The following is an 11,839-nucleotide window of genomic DNA, read 5'->3' as shown; positions in this document are numbered from 1 at the left end:
AGGAATTGACAAAAAATATAAATATAAATATATAATATAAATATAAACTGTTAACCAGTGTTAGAAAACTGGCTTCAAGTAAATCCAGAACAGGAAATCACTAAGCTGATCCTTCTTGGAAAGGAAAGGAAAGTAATTGTCAAGCTCAGGTTCTTTTACTGGTTTCTTCCCACTAGTACATGGGGCCTTTTGGAGTCCTGTGAAAGTAAAGCCATTTCCAAGTCCCGGGACTCATCCACTATTGTCCAGCTCTAGTCCTTTCTTTCTTTCTCTCTCTCTTTCTCTTTCTTTCTCTCTCTCTCTCTCTCTCTTTCTTTCTCTCTTTCTTTGGCACCAGTGATTGAACCCTGGGGTGCTTTAACCACTGAGCCACATCTTCAGCCTTGTTGTTTGTTATTTTGAGATAGGGTCTTACTAAGTTGCTCAGCACCTCACTAAGTTGCTGAGGCTGGCTTTGAACTTGTGATCCTCCTGCCTCAGCCTCCCAAGTCATTGGAATTACAGGCGTGTACCAGCATGCCTGGCTCTAGCCCCACTTTCCAAGAATCAGCCTCAGGTTGCTGAGCTACCTCTGAGGCAGTGCACCAGATCTGGTCTTCATGCCTGAGTTCTGTTCTAACCTGCATTCAACCTACTCTCCCATGGGTCTTTGCTTATCCCAGTAACTAGAGCTGGGGCCCAAATTTCTTACCTTGTGGCCAGTGTTCCTATGACTGATCCCCTGTCCTGTCAGTCACTTCTTCCTCTTTCCATGTTCTGCCTTGTTGTAAATTTGAAGTTGAATGGATACATGTATGAATAAAAATGACTAAGTGAATGAATGAATGGCGTTATTTGAACCATAAGTCTTTGACTGTAGTCTTTGGACAATGTATAATACTGATCTCTTTTGGACAAAACCAACAGCAGGATCTATCTTGTCAGGCCTCAGTGGGAAAATTAGAGTAGGCTTCTCACCCCACGCCCACACTCTGCCTAACCTCAAACATGCCTGTAAGTCCAAATTTAAGATGTGTTCAGAGTAGTCCTAAGAGTTAGGTCAAAAGGTTTGAGGTTGGGGCTGGGGAGATAGCTCAGTCAGTAGAGTGCTTGCCTTGCAAGCACAAGGCCCTGGGTTTGATCCCCAGCAACCCCCGCCCCCCCCCAAAAAAAAAAGGTTTGAGGTTAATCATTCAGTGACATAACAGCAGCTTTTGCGAGAAATACCTATTTTACTAAAACAACAAATATGGCCTAAGAGTAAAAAACATGAAAATCATTTGAATATGATGCATTGAGGAAACACGATGTCTCTTCCTGTCATTTTACCACTATTCTGCCTTCTCTACAGTCAGGGCATTGATCAACTGGACATGGAAAAGAGAATTGTAAGAGCAAAAGGATGGGAAGGAGACCTCAAAGGAGAAGCCTGTAATCTTTCGCGAACTTGGGTGCCACTGGGGCCCATTTTCTGGATGGGAAAATGACCATCAGTTACAGAGGGGATTTTGGTTTTATAGGGTACAATGATGTAATCGTTGGAAGTCATGTATGTGCAGTTTTGACCATCAGGGGCTAGTTGCACAGGTTAAAACTTTAACTTAGGAGGGTAGTTGTAAAAAGGTTGAAACTCATTGTTGTCTGGGGAGATAGGAGTCCAGACCCTGAGGGATGAATACTCAAATCTTGCCCATTGTTATGCGCCCCTTTCCCCTGGGGCTGCTGGGAGGTCAATCCTTGGCCACTTTTCCTTCCCTCCTCCCATTTTTTCTTGGGGGGGGGGCTACCTAACAGGAATATTATTTTCCATAACCCTTCAAGAATGGTTCTGGAATCCTTATATAACTTTCTTTTTCTACTCCTGCCTTGGAAGAAGTTTAGAATCTGTAGTCCTGGAATTGCAGTTAGTGGAATTGGCAGCCTTGTGCCCATCCCTGTTGAAGATGTACACTGAAATAAATACCTTTGGCACAATGACATGGCTTAGATGGCATTTCAGAGCTAACGACAGGCATCTGAGCAAGCTGCCATCTCATTGACATTCCACCACATGCCTCAAAATCCTGCAGACAGGCCCTACCGAAAATTCTTGCAAAGCATGTACTTCAGGTAAATTCTAATTGTAATTTAGGTGCATTTGAGTGATTCCAGACCTTCAGATAATAATCATTTGGCAGGACATAGAGTCCATGAGAAATGGTGTGTGATGACTTTAGAAAAATTTTAGCAGTGAAAGGGTTCCCAGGAAATTGTATTACCCTTATTTAATGGGGATCTTAGTTTTTAAAGTCAATTCAAGTGTACTATATTTGGGGATTTTCCTCACACATACAGCAGCAAACATGTGGCATGTAGCCTGTGGCATGACAAAGTAAGTATTAGATCGGACCCCTTAGCTTTCTGGGTGCAATTTTTCCCCAGAGTAATCAGTAACATCCATCCCTTGATCCCTGAAAAATTCTCTGCTAGGGCCTAATCCTCTTGAGGCTTAATGAATAGATCCTTCTCTTAAATTTCCTGTGAGTGAAAAGGAAGATTTAGCCAGTATAATTTTATTTGTTTTGGGAAAGCTACACCCCTAGATGCAAAGAGTTAAAAGGGTGTTTATCATCTGCAGAATAAAGTTACAAAAATACATATAAAGCAAGCTTAAGATATACTTAAACCATGGTATCTGGCAGATCTGCTGAAAGAAAGCTTGGACTATTTTGGATCTTCTATCAAGCAGACTATTCAGTGAAAGTAGGGGTTTATGAGAACTCCCTAAAATAATGATTTTTGAAGGGTCGTGGAAAATAATATTCCTACAAGACAGCTCCCCAAGAAAAACGGAGGGACAGTGTGGCTCTGAAGATACAGGGGAAATTGGCCAAACATTCAACCTCTCCCAGTGCACCCTTTCCTAATAACAATGGGCCCTAAAGGAAAGGGGCAAACACTGAATGCTGGGCCCTAAACTTTGACCTTTCCCCATTGCAAATTAGTCCTAAATGGAGCATAGCAAATATTGAAACTCTGGGAAACAATGAATCCCAGAGAAAGAAAGCAATGGGCAGGATTTGAGTATTCATTCCTCTGGGTCTGGACTGCTCTCCCCCAGGTAACTGTGAGTTTCAATCTGTTTACAACTATGCTCCTAAGTTAAAGTTTTAACCTGTACACCTAGCCCCTGACAGCCAAAACTGCATGTCCGCAGTCTCCAATGAGACTATAAAACCCAGACTCCTATAACTTGGGGGGCCAACTCCATACCCAGAAAATGGGTCCTCCCATGCCTGATCTATGGACCTCACTGCAGAATAAAGGAAAGCTTGCTGATTCAAGATTTGCTCCCCGGCTCATATGTGGGCCATGAGCTTACAACTTTCAACTTCCTTAACTCAGTTTTGGGGGCTTAGTATTCAGTTTAAATAATGGTTATTATAATTTCTAGTTAGATACATAGGTTTATAAAAATATCTGAAATTATTAAAGTCTCATAGTAGCTTATAATGATGAAGAAATACTCAAGATTACAATTAGAAAAAAATTAATAATTTCAAAGCATTGACCTAAATCAATCCATTTATATATGAATATATATTCCCCCCTCCCCTGTACTGTGAATCGAACCCAGGGTCTCCCACATGCTAGGTAAGTACTCTACTACCAACCTACATCCCCAGCACTTCTAAAAAATTTTTGAGACAGGGTCTCACTAATTTGCACAGGCCGACCTTAAACTGTCAATCTTCCCGCTTCAACCTCCCATGCAGTTATTGACCCATAATTTTTAAGCCAGTACTTGTGGTTGAGCAAAGATGAGGGAATGGAACTTCTCATACATTGCTAGTAGGTATAAATTGCTACCAACTTTCTGGAGAACAATTTGACACTACTTATCAAAAGCCTTAAAATGTGTATGTCCTTCGACCCAATAATTCTACTCTCTGGAATTTATTTTTTTATGAATATGAGCACAGAGATTTATATACAGGGATTTTGTTGCAGCATCATTCATAATGAAAAAGAATTGGGACCAGCATAAGTGTCTCATAATACAATAATGTTTGAATGGATTAGCATTAATTCAAACAGTGGCACACCAAGCAGGCACTAAAACAATTTTTGAAGCATATTTAATAAATGAAAAAATTAACAGGAAGATCAAAGAACTAAGTACATAAGTATTTATTGTAAAGGTAGCATAATAGTAGGAACAAATATCCATCAATAATAGATTGGTTAAGAAATTGTGGGGAATCTATCATGAGATACTGTGCATTGTCAAAAAGAACACGTGTAATGGGACACATTTCTGATACATAGTGAGTGGGAAAAGCAAATTATAGACTGGTTTGTATAGTATGCAACCATCTGTATAACAAAAGTAAAAAAATATTTTTTTCAAACCCAGGGTCTCAAGCATGCTAGACAAATGCTCTACCACAGAGCTACATTCCCAGCCCTAAAAGAAATATTTGATGTATATGCATATAAGTTTCTGGAGGTCTGCCAAAGGAACTAGTAAGACCAATTTGCCTCTGGATAAGTAAGAGGTGGGGTCAGTAAGAAGAAGAAGATTTACTTGTGTGAAAATTTTAAAAATAAAGAAATGAATGGGAAAGTAAGAGAAATGCAAAAAAAAAAAAAAAAAATAAAAAATGTCTACAGTTCTGAAGGACAGTGGCAGTGGGAGGGGTGGGTAGGGAGCTAGCTTCCTTCCAGTGCACAGATCCTAGGACCAGCCCTGTTTAAAAACAGAACTGGCCTTACTTCCTATTTGGAGTTGGTAATTATGATTGCATTATCCAGCTCTGACTGAAGTCTACACATATTATTAATTTTATTACTGTAACTCAGTTGTTCTCAATCTTGCCTGCACATTGGAATACCCGGGGGCATAAGAAACACTAAATATATACCAAACCCATTCCAGACCAATAAAATCTAAATATCTGGGGTGAGAATCCAGCCTCCAATGTGGTTCAAAGTCTCCCCAGGTGATCCTAATGTGCAGCCAGGGGTCAGACCACTGTTTTAACCTCAGACTTTGAAATGATTGGAAATGCAAATCCCTCTGCCAGAGCTGTGTGCCAGTAGGCTATGGGCTTCCTAAGAACAGGTAAAAGATTTAAGTAGACATTGATCCTTTCAAAAAAAGATGAGTACATTTTTTTCCCTCCTAGTGTTAGGAATGAAACCCAGGACCTCATGTACTACATTGTACTACACCTCCAGTATATACTGTGAGACTAGGAAAGCTGGAGTCCAAATACAACTTCCTCTAGGACTTTTCAGTTTAAGGGAAAGAGTATCAGGAAAAGAAAATTTTAAAAATTTTAAGTTCTAGTCCTGCCTCTGCCACTTCTGGGCTGCATAACCTGGATCAAGTATAGACTCTCTAGATGTGACACTTACAAAACGTGACAATTGGATTAGTTCAGGTTTTGAAAAGTGGCCTCAGGAAGTGGAGTGGGGATTCCATGTTGCCTCTCCCCTTAACCCTTCTTTAGACTGACTTTCTAGTAGGTTTTATTTTAAAGAAATGATTCCTGGATTTAAAGAAATTCCCTGGATCAATGGCTTCTTAGGTCTCTGTGGTCCACAATCTTTGCTTGTTTTGTTGTTGCTGTTGTTTATGGTGCCAGGGGATTGAACAGGGCTTTACATGTGCAAAGAGAGCATCCTACCACTGAGCTGAATCCAAGCCCACAATGCTTGCTTAGCAATGTAAGTCAACTACTGAATCTAACAATATTTCTTACATTTTTCTCATCATTTTCTTTTGTTTGATTTTCCTGATACTGTGTATTTTTTGAGAGGTCATGGAAGCTTCTACTGCTTCTATTTGGACAGTCAATGACTTCTCAACCCAGTTCTTTTGTTTCAGCTCCACAGGCAGCAATAATACATATTTTTAAGCAGTAATAAATGGATAACCCCCCACAGTTCATTCTTCTCTAAATGACAAGTTTGTACGTGAACTCTCTTGGGTACAACTTTCATACCAGGACCTGGATGGGGTGAAGCACTTGCTTTGGGTGCAAAATTGAAAACGACATAAAAAAACCTCACTACAATGCAAAACTGAAGTAATACAATACTTTAAAAATCAAAACTAATGCAAAGAATCCACGATGAGTAGATCATCAAAATTTTAGATTAATAGTTCTGTACTGAGCCATACCTGAGCCTAAGCCAAAGAAAAAAGAAAACATTCCCCACTCTCCTCACCTTATTCCAGGTTCCATTCCATATTTTCCAATGGACTTACCACAAATCTGACTCTTAGACATTTGTGCAGGATGGAAAGATGGAAGTATACTAAGAAACCTGGAAGGGGCCTAGTAGAAATTTTGAGACTCAAGTAGATTTAGGTGGAAACAGGGAAGGAAGATGAGAGGTTTTTTCCTAATTTTTTGGTAGGAAGGGAACATTCTGTATTTTTCTGAAGTTGAAAAGCTATACAAGCATAACAACTAATTGAAAGGTTAATATTAAGACCATTTCAATCATCAAGAAAACAAAATAATTGGTGTTGAAATCACTTCCATGTTTTGTATCAGCATGTGCTGTTTAATTTTTCACACATTGAGCAATTAACACTTTGACTATAACATTGTATCATGATCTCTAAGGTATCATGCAATTTATCACACATTGAGCAATTAACACTTTGACTATAACATTGTATCATGATCTCTAAGGTATCATGCTTGAAATGAACTTATGACAGAAATATCAACTTTCCTACAAAGTTGATTTGGATGGAATTAATACATGTTTCTAAATGGGTTTTGAAAAAGTTGCATCTCAGCTTTCTCAATACCCTAGTGGTGGCTGATTTTCCTTGATGAACTCATCTGAGGTAAGATTTTGAAACACAGAGCTGAAGAATATTTTACAGAGGGAGTTAAGCTTTGGTTGGTACCATCTGGCTAAGGAGAAAAAAAAAAAAAAGGCAAACTGCCATGTAGCCAATGTGTGATTTCTTTTATTAGAAAACCTAATTGTCATTCATTCAGCACATATTTATTGAGCATCTATTACACCCTGGCACTGTTTTACATGCTACATTCAGGAGTGAACAAAACAGATGAAAACCTTGACCTTTTGAACTTTACATGAAAATCATAAAAGGGATAAATGATCATTTGATTTAGAAATATGGAAGCAAAGAATGAGAGATAAATCAATTGTCTTGATCACCCCCAACAAACTTAAATTAAAATCCAGTCCTCTTCTTGTTGTCTTAGGTAAGAGGACCATCTCCAGTGTCCATAGGTATGACATAGGGTACATAAATTGGTCCAGATGATGCAGAAATGGGGAGTAAATCAAGTTGGTTGGAAATGTCTTTATCTGAGATGATATGTCTGGATTTCAAGATCTTGACTACGAAATGAAATCCAGATTTTAATGTGACTCTCTTGATGTTTAAGTTCTGGAGTTCACTGAAAATGTTCAATAAGGCTTCAAGAGTCAAAAGCCCTCTGCCAGGTTCAGTGATGTTCACCTCTAGTCTCAGGTACTCAGGCAGTGGAGGTAAGACAGTGGCTCCAGGGGATTGGGGCCAGCCCTGGCAAAAGTGAGACCCTTTCTCAAACAAAAACAAAAACATAAAAAGTATGCCTCTTCTGCAGGTCAAAGACCTTTGGTCTTTGGTTCGAATTCAGCAAAGTCAGTGAGTCTTGAGAGATGAGGTGACTTCCATTTGTAGTAACTTTAGGACAGGAGGGAAATTCCTATAGTAAGTCATCCTTGATAACCAAGGATTAGGATCACGATTGTGGGTGACCTGATATCTGAATGTAGTACTTATTCATTCATTAGCTCATTTATTTACCAAACATGAGTTTCTCTGCTGGAAACACCAATCTACTCTGCTTAAAAATAGCTCCCAATAGCTGGGCACAGTGGCAATTACCTGTAATCCCAGTGGCTTGGGAGGCTGAGGCAGTAGGATCCCAAGTTCAAAGCCAGCCTCAGTAACTTAGTGAGGCACTTAGCAACTCAGCAAGACCCTGTCTCTAAATAAAATACAAAAAAAGGGCTGGGGATTTGATTCAGTGATTAAAAATAGCTCCCAACAGATGAATGGATAAAGACAATGTGGTATATATACACAATGAAGTATTATTCAGTCATTCAGCCATAAAAAGAATGAAAACCTGTCATTTACAACAAAATGGATAAAAATGAAGGATATTAAATTAAGTGAAATAAGCAGACACAGAAATACAAGTACCACATATACCCTCTCACATGCAGAAACTCAAAAAAAGTCAACCTGCAAGTAAAATAGTGACTACTGGAGTTTGGGAAGAGTGTGGGTACGTGTATGGGGAGGGTGGAAAAAGGAGGTTGGATTTGATGAGTGTATGCTATGTGCACACATGGAAATATCACAGTGAATCCTATTAATATGAACAATACATGTTAATAAAAATAAAAAGTTAAAAAATCATAGCCATGAGTACAACTAAAAAATAGATCTGTAGTTCCCATCTGGCCAGTCTTTTAGGATCTGCAAGTCTACTGGGATTTGGGTGTCATTTAAACTGTGAAGTACTATACTTCCCATGATAATGCTGATTTGAATAGACACAAAATAGATGAATGTAAATAGAGTCAAAGGATCATTTTCTGAGCTTGATAAAGGACAGATGTCACTGAGGTACTCTGCTTCATCTAGAATAACTTTTAGATGGATTTTTCATGTGGGTGTTTTCTCTGCCAGCAGAAAGTATCGTGCTTCAAGCATGTTTTTCATCTTCAAAATGTAGGTCCTGAAACCCTCTTTTCAACTGGTCCCCTCAGTTTAACATAATCTTTCTGCTGTTATGAAAACTGTCCTCTAGGTGGTGCTATTTGCAGCTCTCTGGGTCTTCTTGGGCCTACTTCTCTTCCTAAGGAGCAAGTCCATTTTATTTTGTTGACCAAGACAACTCTGCTTTCATCTCTGTACAGAAAAGCTCTATCGTAGCTCTTGTGGGATCTGCAATGCTTCAGGCTGATTTCCAGTTGGTCTTCTGGGTGCCCACTCTTCTCGGGTTTACTTTAAATGGTACCTTGGGTAACTGTTCCTCCTGAACTCCACCGGCAATCCATTCTTTATACATTAGGTTAGCAGCAAGTGCTTCTCATTTTGTATTGGTTATTCTTTTATGTATGTGAACTGTCTTCCCAAATAGATTATAAAGTCTTTAAGGGCTTTGTATGCCTCAGGCACTTGGCATAATACACTGCCTGGTACAGGCAGCTGGACAGTATGTTTGTCAATGATATAGGTAGAGGCACTCTTCTATTCATCACTTACTGAATTTCTGCTCTAAACTAGGCACTCTTTGGGGCACCCTGAAAACAGGAATGACAAGGTCTCTGCTCTTGAGCAGTTCCTAATTTAGGAGTGGCGGTGGGTTGGGGGGGGGTTAGTAGATAATTGCAGTAGAAGGTGTATGCAATGAAGCAGCCATACTAAATTACTCTGAAAACAAGAAAGGCTCCCTATAAAGCCACTATGTTGGATTACCCCTACAGCTCTTTCCTTCTCCGGAAGGTTCTTTTAGAAGAGCTTGGCCTTTTTACTCTTTGACTGCAGAATCATTCCTTGAGGCTTAAATATGTCTTTTACTGTTTCTCCCTCACACCTGTCCCTAAAACTCAGGGCAATATGATTTTTGAGAAGGTATCCACAGGAAAGAGAAACAGTCTTCCCTTTTTTTCTGTTGGAGTTTAGTGCTCTGAGGGTTTTGTGGTACGCTTTTCGTCTGGTAATTGCCCTTGAATTCACAATTCTGGCTGGGGTAATATGTAATGGCTACTTTACAGTTGTAGATATGTATTTATTGAAAACCTAGACATTCTTTAAGGTGCATCCAAATGTCCCCTCTCCCATGAAGTTTTTTCTAAGTCTCCTGGAGTAAATTATTCCTTCTTTTATCCCGTTACATTGTTACTTCAATCCCACCCATATTAGTACAAATTGATTTCAGTCTTGTCTTTTATTACTGCTTTCAGAGTCTCATTTTGCCTTAAGACTATAAGCCTACTGAAGGCAAGGACCATACTGTATTAATTTTAGTATCTCTTTCAGTAACTCTACTTACTTTAGTTCTTTACACATAGCAGGCAGTGAATAAATATTTATTGATTTAATAAATTGGGATTTTGGTAACATGATCCATTTTAGTTGCATAGAATACATTCTCCTAGAACAGACTCAGCAACATCAGTATTCTCTGCATAGATTTTGTTTGTTTGACTTAAGTTGTAAGAATATTTGCTTGGCAAATGCTCTCCAGATAGTACGAAAAGGTTTTTGGATAGATGTAGTCTCAGGCTTGGGATTTTCTCTTCCTGTTTCTTTCTTGACGTCCATATATGGTTTTATCACTGCACAGTGTTGGTTTTCCTTACTTCCTGATTTCTTCCCAATGTGACACATCCTCCTATTGATTTATGGTATTCATTTAAAAATCTGTTAACTGCCAGAGTTTCTCTGATGTTGGGGAGATGGGGGGATGACAAAGCAGACTTTGATTGTATCTACAATAGACTCAAACAATGTAATTCCTCAATAATAGGTCAATTCAGCCAAAAAAATTACCCGATAGGATGAGGACACATTTTGAGAGGTATTTTCAATTCTCAGAGGATCCTTAGCTAGGAAACCAGAAACTTGAAACTTCCTGTCAATTGGTTTTTCAGCATACAAAACGCTGGAATTTCTCCAAACACATATATAGATACATATAGTAGAGGATGCAAACATTTTTCTCTTGAAGCAATTTTACATTTCTGCATATTGAATTCCAACCTTTCTTTAGTTACTTAATTTAAAATTGTAATTTCATAGCAAGTCTAGTGACTTTTTGTAGGTATTCACATAAAAAGGGTGAGGTTTGTCTTTTCTGTTTCCCCTCAAGGGGATATTTAATCATTTTCTAGGCCAAATATCCTTTTAAAAACAGACCCTAAAATATAATTTTTGTTTTGAGACTTCTAAATCCTGGCTCTGTGTGTGTATGTGTGTGTGTGAGTGTGTGTGTGTGTGAGAGAGAGAGAGAGAGTGAGGAGAGAGATACAGGGAAGGGGTGGAGGATAGGGCAAATGAAAGAAGGAAGTCACACACTTGGAGTCCAAGAACCCTATATGCATTCTTGTTCCTTCCTGATTTGGAGCAACAGCACGGTCATGACCTTACATTGCAGTCTGGATCAGCAAGTTGCACCAGGGATATCTCCGAGAACACATAAAATGTGAAAAGGCAATTCTCTTCATAACACTTTGCTCTGAAGGCCTCAGATTCTATCAAGGCAAGAAGGAATATGATTCTTACCTTTTCTAGCTATTGGATCAGATAGAATCTGAGTAAGAATGATTTTCTATTCATTAGTAGTTCATCACAATGAAACACTCAAACATTATTTTAAAGTAAACTTCTTCAATCCAAAGTGGAAAACCAAACCACCAGAATAAAATTTTGCTCTGGCAATCTTGGGTTCCCTATTTTTCTATTTCATTTTTTCCTTTCCTTTTATTCCGCACTATTTGCATTACCCCAGAAGTCATCCATAATCAGTCTCGGTCTAGAAGAACAAATTCGATTATTTGGCTGTAAAACATCGTGTGCCTTTTCCAAAACAAGAGAACTGGTAAAACAAAACAAAAACAGCCTCAATGGGCATGAAAAGTTGGAACCTATCGTGGCGCTTGGAAACTTGGGCAGTTTCATTTTTCTGCTCAGGATTTAGATTTCTATCTCAAGCTACTTGGAGGACGTTAATCTCCCCTTACCCCTCCGGAAGCCAGTGGCAATTCCTTCTCTTCCCCTGTCGTACACCACAGTGGAGAGTCTCTTATTTTCTGAGACTCT

This window comes from Sciurus carolinensis, chromosome 14 (assembly GCF_902686445.1).
Source record: "Sciurus carolinensis chromosome 14, mSciCar1.2, whole genome shotgun sequence".
Taxonomy (NCBI): Eukaryota; Metazoa; Chordata; class Mammalia; order Rodentia; family Sciuridae; genus Sciurus; species Sciurus carolinensis.
This window is presented reverse-complemented; position numbering follows the sequence as displayed.